We start from the raw sequence: 13577 nt of genomic DNA, 5'->3' as shown, positions 1-13577 counted from the left end.
ATTATGAAATTCTACCGCACTGTAGAAAATTTCAGAGCTTATTATGCAAAAAGTTTCAACATTTTATCACATTCTGACTTTTCTAGGGAATTTTTGCAACAGCGGTAAACTTTCTAGTTTCAAACAGCAACATGTAGACTTGTAAAATAAGCATAGTAAAGGCTATCAATGCCACCTTTTTATTGAAGTAAAAGATGCAAAACATTATTTCAAATAAAAGCAAGCAAATCCTAAAAAATAAATTGACACTCCAAGCAAAACACATATCATGTGACAAATGAAAACATAGCTCCAAGTGAGGTTACCGATAATGTTGAAGACGAAAGAGGGGATGCCTTCTGGGCATCCCCAAGATTATTTGCTTAGATCTTCTTTGAATATTACCTTGGGGTGCCTTGGGCATCACCAAGCTTAGGGTCTTGTCACTCTTTATTCTCCTCATATCGACATCTCACCCAAAACTGGAAAACTTCAATCACATAAAACTTAACGGAACTTTGTGAGATAGGTTAGTATGATAAAGAGCAAACCATTTCACTTTTGGTACTGTCAAAGACAAGATTCATAATTGTTTCCACACAATGTCTACTGTAGCACATCATTTCCACAATTTATATTGGGCAATATAAGCCATAGAAACTAGAAAACAAGCATACTAGGCATTGAAAACAGAATCTGTCAAAAACAGAACAGTCTGTAATGATCTGGATAACTACCATACTTCTGCTACTCGAAAAATTATGAAAAAATTGGGAACATGTGAGAAATTTGTATATTAAACTTATGCAAAAATAATCAACTCAAAAACACTTTTCTGTTAAAAATGAGAATTATTTTCGTGAGCACAAAAGTTTCTGCTTTTCAGCAAGATCGAATCAACTATCACCCAACATGATCCCAAAGGCTTTACATGGCACTTTATTGAAACAAAAGCAATGAAACATGATCAATACAGTAGCATAATCATGTGAGCACGCAAAAACAATAGGTAAAAGTGTTGGGTTGTCTCCCAACAAGCGCTTTTCTTTAATGCTTTTTAGCTAGGCATGATGATTTCAATGATGCTCGCATAAAAGATAAGAATTGAAACACAAAGAGAGCATCATGAAGCATATGACTAGCTGTCACATCCCTAGTCCTAGTAATGCCTAGTGCTAGCATATGGTGTTGCATCATGTTTACTTTTCACAGCAAGTTGAAATGGGGATGACAGAACCCCCAACACCCCCTGGAAACAACTAGGGTTTACTAAAATCTTTTTCAATGAACCTGAAATGCCCTTTTAAAATGTTCATCATTTTTGTCCTGGGTTAGAACTTCTGACAAAATTGGTTCACAATTTTCTAGGTCATCTTAAGGTCGCTGGATTAAATCATATGCTATTTGCATTTGGGCATTTAAATGCTACTAATTATTTTAAATGTCCAAATAATCCTAAACTGAAATGTTCCATCTTGTTTATACCCTAAACAGTGGGCATGAGCAGTTTGGTGATTTTTGAAAGTGCCTAGGTATTTAGAAATGCCACAAACTTGCAGAAATAAAACAAAACAGAAATAAAAGGGAAAGGACTTACCTGGCGGCAACCCACCACCCAGCCCACCTGGCGGCCCAGCACTGTGCTGGCCCGTGCCAGCCATCTGCTTCGCCCCCGCCAGGCAGGCAGAGAGGTGACGCCGGCGTGCGCGAGCTCGCCACGGCGCCAGCTGCTTGCCGCTTCGCACCTGGACACGCTGGACGACCTCCACGTCGTCGCCCCGACCGCCTGGACACGTCCATTCTTCCCCAACGCCTATTCCTCGCCCTCTCCCACCATGGCTGACGCCACCGCGGCCGCACCGCCGACGTAGACGCGCCTACTGTCGCCTCCTCGTCGTCCCACCGTGTCCAGCAGCTCCGGCGCCCTCCTCTCCATCTAGCAGGCCGAGCCCGAGCGCTCGCTTGCCCCGAAGCCACCGCATCAACCTCGCCCGACTCCGCCACCGCCGGAGATCCCCTTCGCCGACACCACTGCTACAGCTCGTCCCCGACCTCGCCGCCTGCCCTGCCGTGACCGCCGTGAGCTCAGCTACCTCCCCATCCTTCCCGTTCTCGCTCGTGAGCACCATAGCGACCGCATGAAGCTTCACCGCATGCACCGCCGCCGAGCTCGTCGCCGACGATGCTCCGGCCACCCAACGGCCACACCACCATGTCCACCGACTTCACCGCATCGTGTAGACCACTTAGGAGCTGGCCTCGAGCCTCCAAGATCACCACAGCGACGGGTTCAACCTCACCCGAACTCCGGCAGCTGCGTAGCTCGTCGCCGGCGTCGTTCCTGGTGACCTGGAGCTCAACCACCACCACCACGCGATGCGGCTCACTCCCCGCGTCACGTAGATGCCCTCCGCCGTCCATTTGGTCGCCGGAGGTGGAAACCCGCACTGCCCCGCCGCGTCTGGCCTTGCCGGCGGCTAAACGCCGGCGAGTTTGACCCGCTGACCGAGTTGACCCCGGGTGGGCTCAGTTTGACCCCCTGGGTCCATGACAGGTGGGACCCGCCTGCTAATTAAGTTAGGATTAGGACTAACTAAAAATTAGTTAGACTGATGACACTGACACGCGGGACCCACTGGTCAGGTTTGACCTGGACCGTCCCCGTTGACTGCTGACGTCACCCTGACGCAATAAAGCATTTACTGGATTTATTCTTATATAGGAAATTCCAGAAAATGTTGCAAACTTCAAAAATTCATAGAAATTAATCTCAAACTCCAAATGCATAGATTTATATATGATTTGATCAGAAAAATACAATCTTTCCATCTGTAATGGTTTCATGCATGTCAGAACACGTTAACCTTGCTGTTCAAGTGAAACAAGTTAATGCACCTTTATGACTTCATAAAATGGGTTTGCATTTGAATCTTTGGTTCAAATGGACTCATTTCAATCTGTTCTAGCTTGCATTAGCCCAAAACACATTCATATTGCCATGTCATAGCATGCATCATATTGTTGCATATCGTCATGTGTTGATCGTGTTCCGATGTGTCTTTCGTGGTAGGTTCTGCCTCCGAGGATACCCACGAATATCCGACTGAAGGGCAGTATCCTACTACCACTCCATCAGGCAAGCAAAACCCCCTTGTTCATTCCGATACAATCCCTTTCTCTCGCTCCTGCTCTCTTTTGCTGCATTAGGACAACAACGAATCAACTGTTACATGCTGCAGTAGTTGAACCCCTTTCCCTATGCATGACCTGTCATTGCCACAGTAAATAGATGAAACCCACTAGCATGAGTAGGAGTTGTTTGAGCCCTGATGTGCCTACTCAGTCATGCTTGTTTGTCATGCCTGCTACTGCTTCGAGTTGAGTCAGGTCTGGTTCATCGGAGATGAATCGAAGGTGTGTGAACATGTCCTACTGTTGAGAGCTAAGTGTGTGAACACGATTTGGTAAAGGTAGCGGTGAGAGGCCATGTAGGAGTACATGGTGGGTTGTCTCATTGAAACCGTCCTCAGGAACTGAGTTCTGTGTTTGTGATCCATGAACAGCTACTACCACACATCGGGATCCTTAATTGAATCTCTCGGCTTCTTAACCGCCCTTGTCCTCTGTCCAGGAGTTGCAAGTAGTTTCTGGTGTTTGTAGTATGCTGGAGGCCGTGCGCAGCGCTGACCCGAGGGGTGGGCTGTGATGCGGTAGGCACGTGTCCGGGTATGCCGGGCGCCCGTTTGGTGTCGCGGAACCCTGTACACATCGTTCGGGGCCGTATGCTGAAACCTCGGCAAGACTCCTCGCGAATGGAACCTGAATAGGCGATAAACCTGGACTAGAGACTTGAGTGTTTAGGTAGGCCGTGGCCGACACCCTCGTTGGGCTTCTGCTTGAAGGTTGCCGAGTACATGACATGTAAACGGCGGTAAGTGGTGAGAGCGTGTGTGAAGAAGTACACCCTTGCAGGGTTATAAATGATCTATTCGAATAGCCGTGTCCGCCGTAAAGGACTTCTGGGTTGCCTGTATAGTTCATAGACAAGTGAAAGTGGATACTCTAAAACTCGCAAGATAAGCGTGAGTGCTATGGATGGCCTTCTTGTAGGGAGACGGGAGCGGATCCATAGTGGTGTATTGATATGGTGAATATGTGGACTCGTGTGCGCCACCTCAAAAGAGTTACTTGCAGTCGTAGTTTAGGATAGCCACCGAGTCAAAGCTGGCTTGCTGCAGTCAAACTCCACCACCCCCTTTGTTGATACTGATGCATATGTAGCTAGTTTTGATGTAAGTCTTGCTGGGTATATTTGTACTCACGTTTGCCTATTTTATGTTTTGCAGAGAGACGCCAGTCTCGCTAGTAGTTCCGTGTGGACTCGACGTTTAGCTTGATACCTCAGCTACGATCTTGTGCCCTCGGCAGGATCTGGTAGATAGTCAGGCTTCTCAGCCTTTTTCATTTGTAGATGTCTGTACTCAGACATGTTAAGCTTCCGCATGTGCTTTGACTTGTATGCTCTGAATGTTGGGTCATGAGACCCATGTTTGTAATATCTCGCTCCTCAGAGCCTAATGAATAAATACTTTGAGTCGTAGAGTTTTGTTGTGATGCCATGTTGTATTTAGACATATCGAGCATATTGTGTGTATGATTGGAATGCTTGGTATGTGTGGGATCCGACAACCTAGTTGTTTATCCTTGGTAGCCTCTCTTATGGGGAAATGTAGTCTTGTGCTCCCATGATCCATGGTAGTCCGCTACAGCCCGGTTCACCGGAGTCCTGCTAGCCCAGCACTACTACTACGGAACACTTGACTGGCGGCATGTGATTCACTTCGTTCCTGTATCTGTCCCTTCGGGGAAAATTCACGCGGTGACATCCGGAGTCCTGCCTAGACTGCTACAGCCCGGTTCACCGGAGTCCTGTTAGCCCAGTGCTACAGCCCGGATTCGCACGCTGCTGACCGACATGCTCGATGTTGATTCATGTATGCCTGTCCCCGCGAGTTAGTGCCACTTTGGGTTCACGACTAGTCATGTCGGCCCGGGTTCTCTGTCATATGGATGCTAGCGACACTATCATATACGTGAGCCAAAAGGCGCAAACGGTCCCGGGCCATGGTAAGGCGACACCCGTGGGAATACCGTGCGTGAGGCCGCAAAGTGATATGAGGTGTTACCGGCTAGATCGATGTGACTTGGAATCGGGGTCCTGACAGCTTTGGTATCAGAGCCTGACTGCCTGTAGAATTACCAAGCCAAACTGGTCAAAGTTGTGTCTAGAAATGCTTTAGTTATATGTAGGGGAATTGATCGTGGGAGGGACATAAGGCTCTTTTTACTCCTTTACCTTATGCCCTCTGATCCGAGTCATCCTCTTCTCTTTCTACGTGGGTTAAGGACTAGGCTCTCTTCTCTCTATCAGGTTCACATGTTACTAATCCGTAGACTCTTATAGGATTGTTGGTTACAAACCCAGTTCAGTTTCTACTACTTTTAGTATGTTGTCAATTGAACCGGAACCTTGATTTGATGTTGTTAAGTGACTATGCAAATCCTTGTGAATGTCTCAAATCTTTTTCTGAGCATTTACAACCGTTATGCTGTCCGAGTCATCCAAGGTTTCTAAATAGTCTGATGCGTTTGCAAATCCCTCCTTCCCGTTCCCGATGTTTCTTTGGGTCAGTTTAACCACACTAATTGGTGAGTTGAGGTACTCTATTGCCTCGACATTTATGTTGGAGCTATTATTATGACCCTAGGTGTTTTAGGGAGTCACCTAGTAATCTAGCCATGTTTTGTGTTCCCGGTGTGATGATTCTGGCCACCACTCTCGAAAGCATCCGGTGATGCCATTTAGTAGTAGGTATTCTACTCTTGGGTTCTTGACCCAAGATTCACTCTACTTACCTCGTGTTGATAGCGTTGCTCATACCTTTAGGATATTAGTGACCTTGTGATAGTCTTCGAGGTCCGTGGTATTTCCTTCTTCCAAATACCATGAACCATTAAGGCAGAAGTTCTTTGAACCAAAATATCACAATCAGAGTACTATTGAGGAGTTCTCCATTCATAATTGTGATTCTGCCAGTTCTACCTTTCTACATGGGTTATCTGGAAGAAACCTGTTGAACTTGGTTCGACATATTAATCTATGCATCCACAACTCAGAAAGATATATGTCCCCTTGAGTTGTCCCTCTTCATTTGTATTCCGACCATCGTCTATCAATTGATAGTCAGGAGTAATTGTGCATCCGTGTTATCGATGCTTATTATTCTTGTGGTCCGTTAAGCCATTCTATTTCAGAATGACTAGGAGAAACAAACTCCAGTACCTCATCCATATCCAGGATTGGGTCAAAGTAGTTGTGTTCTGCAGATCAAATGCCAATCCAGCTTTTGCTCTGTTCTACCCTGGAGTATTACCCCCTTTATGTCAGGATTGTCATGAGAATTGCACCATCTCTTATGAATTCTTGACGCAGTGATACTTCTCGCCATCATTGCCTCATTCCTCGGTTCCGTGTTATTGTAACCAGAATGCCGACAAGTGAACTGTGATGCATGAAATCAATACTCTAGCAAGTCCGTTGCTTGGTAGTTATTGGACAATATTCTCACCCTTAGAGTGTTGGTTATTGAATCACCATCCTAGGACTGATCGTGCTACCTAGTCCATTTTTGTTGGTGCACTCTTCGATCGATGAGTTAGGATTTTGTCAAACCTTTGCTCTTTTGATCACATCATCTTGCCTTGAAAAGCAAGATTGTTCTCGAGCTTAGTAACATATCGGTGGTTCGTGATTTTTCGAATATCTTCTTGGAAGTGTTACCAGGTTGTCACCTGACCGCTATGTTGAGTTCGTGATCAAGTTGGTTTTCCTCTAAACCACGCCTTCTCCAAGAATCTGTGTTGGATACCCCTGAGCTAGTTGGTTAAGCTAAACAACAACTTGGAGAGTTGGAAGATAAAAAGCTTTGCCAAATTTGGTTCTTTCTGAAGGGATATCTTTGTGTGTGTGTGTATTGAAGAAAGATGATATCTTCATTGATTGATCCTCGTGATCAGTTGTCGGTGCTATTATCTTATCTAATTTTTGATTTGAGTGTGGGCTATCGTCAAGTCAAATCAGAACCAACGATGTTCATAATGTTGTCTTACTCATGGTTGATCCCTCGAGCATACACCATTACATCTTTTGGTCTGACCAATACTATCACCGTGTTCACATGATGGTGGAAGTCCAATGATATGGAAATTCCGATGAGTTGCTGCTGAGCCCATCAACAGCATTTTGTCTCCCCCATGATTCACGTTGAACATCAACCTAGTGTTGGAAACTTTGTAAGCAATGCCTTCGTGTTCCGTTCATGAAGCTTATGCTTGGATGGAAGAAGTGACCTCCTCGAATTCATGTGCATTTGGTGCAAGTTGCCGCCGTGAGTTCGAGAAAGATTGTTTTTGTTTCCTCTGGTACCATCCCAAGTCAGTTATGCATGTGTGAATGTATTCTATGGTTTGGTAGATTAATTACCTCCACTCCATATGTATTCCCTAGCACACCAAGCCACTGATTGATTTGTTCAAGGAAAAGAAGCTCCTTCTTAAGACCCGGGGCTTATACAAGGACTTCGATATATTCGATGATGTTTCCCCACCTGAACTCGGTAGTGTTTTATTATAAGACTACTACGTGGTCATGCTTGTTTTGGACAGCGTGTTCACAGGTTTCTAGCAGAACTAGCTCATGTTTTGGAGCTTGCTATCGTATTTCATTTCCCGAGAATCTCGCAACGTCATCTCATTGGTTTGAGTTGCAAACTTTCTTTTCAGACATGCCGAGTCTGAAGTATCCTATTACCAACCAGACCTGAATCTCAGGCAGATATGATGGTTGGAAAATCCCCAACATTTGCACTTGTTCCCAGCTTGCACCCCGTCGTGCCAATTTCCATGGGTTGTCCCTCTCAGCAGTTGCTGTCCAGGATCATCTTGAACGTGGACTTACCATGGGTCCCATCCATTTCCGGTGATAAGCGAAAATCATCCATTGCGTTGTCTTCAACAAGGTAGTCCACATTATCCATTCTAGTATGAGTATGCCATCCCTTCAAACTCTTTCAACCAAATGATTGTTGTGATTTTCCTTAGGCTGGTTTAGAGAGTTTCAATGATATCTGTATCAAAAGTAATTCTTTTTGCCACTTAAGGGAATAACTCTACGAGTCACCTTCCCCAAGGTGCCCCGTTGTGGAATCATGGCAGTTAACTCCTCGCTACGTCGTGATCGAGCGTGGATTTGTTGCCTACCTAGTGGACCTTTGTCATCTGTTACACCCCGCCCCCCTGAATGTATGTTTCGTGTCTCAGCTCAGGAGATGTTTTATATCTCGCCCCAAGAGTTGATCTTGAGTTGCCCGATCTTCGAGAAGATTGATTCCTGTAGAGTTCCTATCCGTCGTCATCGTGTTGGATGAAGATCTCGAAAGGAAGGACGCCAAGATCGATCTGAAGCAATGGATCATGAATATCATGTTAGCTTGTATCCCCTCTGTCTTCTTACCTCACCTCTTGAATCTCGGGACGAGATTCTTGTTTAGTGGGGGTGAGTTGTCACATCCCTAGTTCTAGTAATGCCTAGTGCTAGCATATGGTGTTGCATCATGTTTACTTTTCACGGCAAGTTGAAATGGGGATGACAGAACCCCAACACCCCCTGGAAACAACTAGGGTTTACTAAAATCTTTTTCAATGAACCTGAAATGCCCTTTTAAAATGTTCATCATTTTTGTCCTGGGTTAGAACCTCTGACAAAATTGGTTCACAATTTTCTAGGTCATCTTAAGGTCACTGGATTAAATCATATGCTATTTGCATTTGGGCATTTAAATGCTACTAATTATTTTAAATGTCCAAGTAATCCTAAACTGAAATGTTCCATGTTGTTTATACCCTAAACAGTGGGCATGAGCAGTTTGGTGATTTTTGAAAGTGGCTAGGTATTTTTAGAAACGCCACAAACTTGCAGAAATAAAACAAAACAGAAATAAAAGGGAAAGGACTTACCTGGACGCAACCCACCACCCAGCCCACCTGGCGGCCCAGCACTGTGCTGGCCCGTGCCAGCCAGCTGCTTCGTCCCCGCCAGGCAGGCAGAGAGGTGACGCCGGCGTGCGCGAGCTCGCCACGGCGCCAGCTGCTTGTCGCTTCGCCCCTGGACGCGCTGGACGACCTCCACGTCGTCGCCCCGACCTCCTGGACACGTCCATTCTTCCCCAACGCCTCTCCCTCGCCCTCTCCCACCATGGCCGACGCTACCGCAGCCGCACCGCCGACGTAGACGCGCCCACCGTCGCCTCCTCATCGCCGCACCGTGTCCAGCAGCTCTGCCGCCCTACTCTCCATCGAGCAGGCCGAGCCCGAGCGCTTGCATGCCCCGAAGCCACCGCATCAACCTCGCCCGACTCCGCCACCGCTGGAGATCCCCTTTACCGTCACCACTGCTACAGCTCGTCCCCGACCTCGCCGTCTGCCCCGCCGTGACCGCCGTGAGCTTAGCTACCTCCCCATCCTTCCCGTTCTCGCTCTTGAGCACCGTAGCGACCGCATGAAGCTTCACCGCATGCGCCGCCGCCGAGCTCGTCGCCGACGATGCTCCGGCCACCCAACGGCCACACCACCATGTCCACCGACTTCACCGCACCGTGTAGACCATGTAGGAGCTGGCCTCGATCCTCCAAGATCACCACAGCGACGGGTTCGACCTCACCCGAACTCCGGCAGCCGCGTAGCTCGTTGCCGGCGTCGTTTTCGGTGACCTGGAGCTCAACCACCACCACCACTCGACGCGGGTCACTCCCCGCGTCACGTAGATGCCCTCCGCTGTCCATTTGGTCGCCGGAGGAGGAAACCCGCACTCCCCTGCCGCGTCTGGCCTCGCCAGCGGCTAAACGCCGGCGAGTTTGACCCTGCTGACCGAGTTGACCCCGGGTGGGGCCAGTTTGACCCCCTGTGTCCATGACAGGTGGGACCAGCCTGCTAATTAAGTTAGGATTAGGACTAACTAAAAATTAGTTAGACTGATGACACTGACACGCGGGACCCACTGGTCAGGTTTGACCTGGACCGTCCCCGTTGACTTCTGACGTCACCCTGACGCAATAAAGCATTTACTGGATTTATTCTTATGTAGGAAATTCCAGAAAATGTTGCAAACTTCAAAAATTCATAGAAATTAATCTGTAACTCCAAATGCAAAGATTTATATATGAAATTTGATCAGAAAAATCTAATATTTCCATCTGTAATGGTTTCATGCATGTCAGAACACGTTAACCTTGCTGTTCAAGTGAAACAAGTTAATGCACCTTTATGACTTAATAAAATGGGGTTGCATTTGAATCTTTGGTTCAAATGGACTCATTTCAATCTGTTCTAGCTTGCATTAGCCCAAAACACATTCATATTGCCATGTCATAGCATGCATCATATTGTTGCATATCGTCATGTGTTGATCGTTTTCTGATGTGTCTTTCATGGTAGGTTCTGCCTCCGAGGTTACCCACGAATATCCGACTGAAGGGCAGTATCCTACTACCACTCCATCAGGCAAGCAAAAACCCCTTGTTCATTCTGATACAATCCCACTCTCTCGCTCCTGCTCTCTTTTGCTGCATTAGGACAACAATGAATCAACTGTTACATGCTGCGGTAGTTGAACCCCTTTCCCTCTGCATGACCTGTCATTGCCACAGTAAATAGATGAAACCCACTAGCATGAGTAGGAGTTGTTTGAGCCCTGATGTGCCTACTCATTCATGCTTGTTTGTCATGCCTGCTACTGCTTAGAGTTGAGTCAGGTCTGGTTCATCGGAGATGAATCGGAGGTGTGTGAACATGTCCTACTATTGAGAGCTAAGTGTGTGAACATGATTTGGTAAAGGTAGAGGTGAGAGGCCATGTAGGAGTACATGGTGGGTTGTCTCATTGAAACCGTCCTCAGGAACTGAATTCTGTGTTTGTGATCCATGAACAGCTACTACCACACATTGGGATCCTTAATTGACTCTCTCGACTTCTTAATCGCCCTTGTCCTCTGTCCAGGAGTTGCAAGTAGTTTTTGGTGTTTGTAGTATGCTCGAGGCCGTGCGCAGCGCTGACCCGAGGGGTGGGCTGTGATGCGGTAGGCACGTGGCCGGGTATGCCGGGCGCCCGTTTGGTGTCGCGGAACCCTGTACACATCGTTCGGGGCCGTATGTGGAAACCTCGGCCGGACTCCCTGCGGATGGAACCTGAATAGGCGATAAACCTGGACTAGAGACTTGAGTGTTTAGGTAGGCCATGGCCGACAGCCTCATTGGGCTTCCGCTTGAAGGTTGCCGAGTACATGTCGTGTAAACGGCGGTAAGTGGTGAGAGCGTGTGTGAAGAAGTACACCCCTGCAGGGTTATAAATGATCTATTCGAATAGCCGTGTCCGCCGTAAAGGACTTCTGGGTTGCCTGTACAGTTCATAGACAAGTGAAAGTGGATACTCTAAAACTCGCAAGATAAGCATGAGTGCTATGGATGGCCTTCTTGTAGGGAGACGGGAGCGGATCCATAGTGGTGTATTGATATGGTGAATATGTGGACTCGTGTGCGCCACCTCAAAAGAGTTACTTGCAGTCGTAGTTTAGGATAGCCACCGAGTCAAAGCTGGCTTGCTGCAGTCAAACTCCACCACCCCCTTTGTTGATACTGATGCATATGTAGCTAGTTTTGATGTAAGTCTTGCTGGGTATATTTGTACTCACGTTTGCCTATTTTATGTTTTGCAGAGAGACGTCAGTCTCGCTAGTAGTTCCGTGTGGACTCGACGTTTAGCTTGATACCTCAGCTACGATCTTTTGCCCTCGGCAGGATCTGGTAGATAGTCAGTCTTCTCAGCCTTTTTCATTTGTAGATGTCTGTACTCAGACATGTTAAGCTTCCGCATGTGCTTTGACTTGTATGCTCTGAATGTTGGGTCATGAGACCCATGTTTGTAATAACTCGCTCCTTGGAGCCTAATGAATAAATACTTTGAGCCGTAGAGTGTTGTTGTGATGCCATGTTGTATTTACACATATCGAGCATATTGTGTGTATGATTGGAATGCTTGGTATGTGTGGGATCCGACAACCTAGTTGTTTATCCTTGGTAGCCTCTCTTATGGGGAAATGTAGTCTTGTGCTCCCATGAGCCATGGTAGTCCGCTACAGCCCGGTTCACCGGAGTCCTGCTAGCCCAGCACTACTGCTCCGGAACACTTGACTGGCTGGCATGTGATTCACTTCGTTCCTGTGTCTGTCCCTTGGGGAAATGTCACGCAGTGACATCCGGAGTCCTACCTAGCCTGCTACAGCCCGGTTCACCGGAGTCCTGTTAGCCCAGTGCTACAGCCCGGATTCGCACGCTGCTGACCGACATGCTCGATGTTGATTCATGTATGCCTGTCCCCGCGAGTTAGTGCCACTTTGGGTTCACGACTAGTCATGTCGGCCCGGATTCTCTGTCATATGGATGCTAGCGACATTATCATATACGTGAGCCAAAAGGCGCGAACGGTCCCGGGCCATGGTAAGGCGACACCCGTGGGAATACCGTGCGTGAGGCCGCAAAGTGATATGAGGTTTTACCGGTTAGATCGATGTGACTTGGAATCGGGGTCCTGACACTAGCACGTTTAAGTCTAACCCACTTGCTATGCATAGGGATTTTGTGAGCAAAAAACTTATGGGAACAAGACTCAACTAGCATAGGAAGGCAAAACAAGCATAACTTAAAGATTTTCAACACATAGAGAGGAAACTTGATATTATTGAGATGCGTAGAAGCATAAGTTCCTCCCTCATAGTAATTTTTAGTAGCATCATGAATGAATTTAACAATATAACTATCACATAAAGCATTCTTTTCATGATCTACAAGCATAGAAAATTTATTACTCTCCACGTAAGTAAATTTCTTCTCATCAATAGTAGTGGGAGCAAACTCAACAAAATAACTATCATGAGAGTGAAAATTAAAATCATGATGACAAGTTTCATGGTTATCATTATTCTTTATAGCATACATGTCATCACTATAATCATCATAGATAGGAGGCATGCTTTCATCATAATAAATTTTCTCGTCAATACTTGGGGGACTAAAAATATCATCCTCATCAAATATAACATCTCCAAGCTTATGGCTTTGCATATCATTAGCATCATGGATATTCAAAGAATTCATACTAACAACATTGCAATCATGCTCCTCATTCAAATATTTTGTGCCAAACATTTTATTAACTTCCTCTTCTAACAATTGAGCACAATTTTCCGAACCATCATTTTCAATAAAGATATTATAAAGATGATCAATAATATGATGCAACCTCAATTCCATTTTTTATGTAGTTTTCTTTTTATAAACCAAACTAGTGATAAAACAAGAAACTAAAAGATTCAATTGCAAGATCTAAAGATATACGTTCAAGCACTCACCTCCCCGGCAACGGCGCCAGAAAAGAGCTTGATGTCTACTACGTTACTTTATTCTTGTAGACACGTGTTGGGCCTCCAA

This window comes from Triticum aestivum, chromosome 6D (assembly GCF_018294505.1).
Source record: "Triticum aestivum cultivar Chinese Spring chromosome 6D, IWGSC CS RefSeq v2.1, whole genome shotgun sequence".
NCBI classification, from domain to species: Eukaryota; Viridiplantae; Streptophyta; class Magnoliopsida; order Poales; family Poaceae; genus Triticum; species Triticum aestivum.
Note: the sequence above shows the minus strand (reverse complement) of the source record.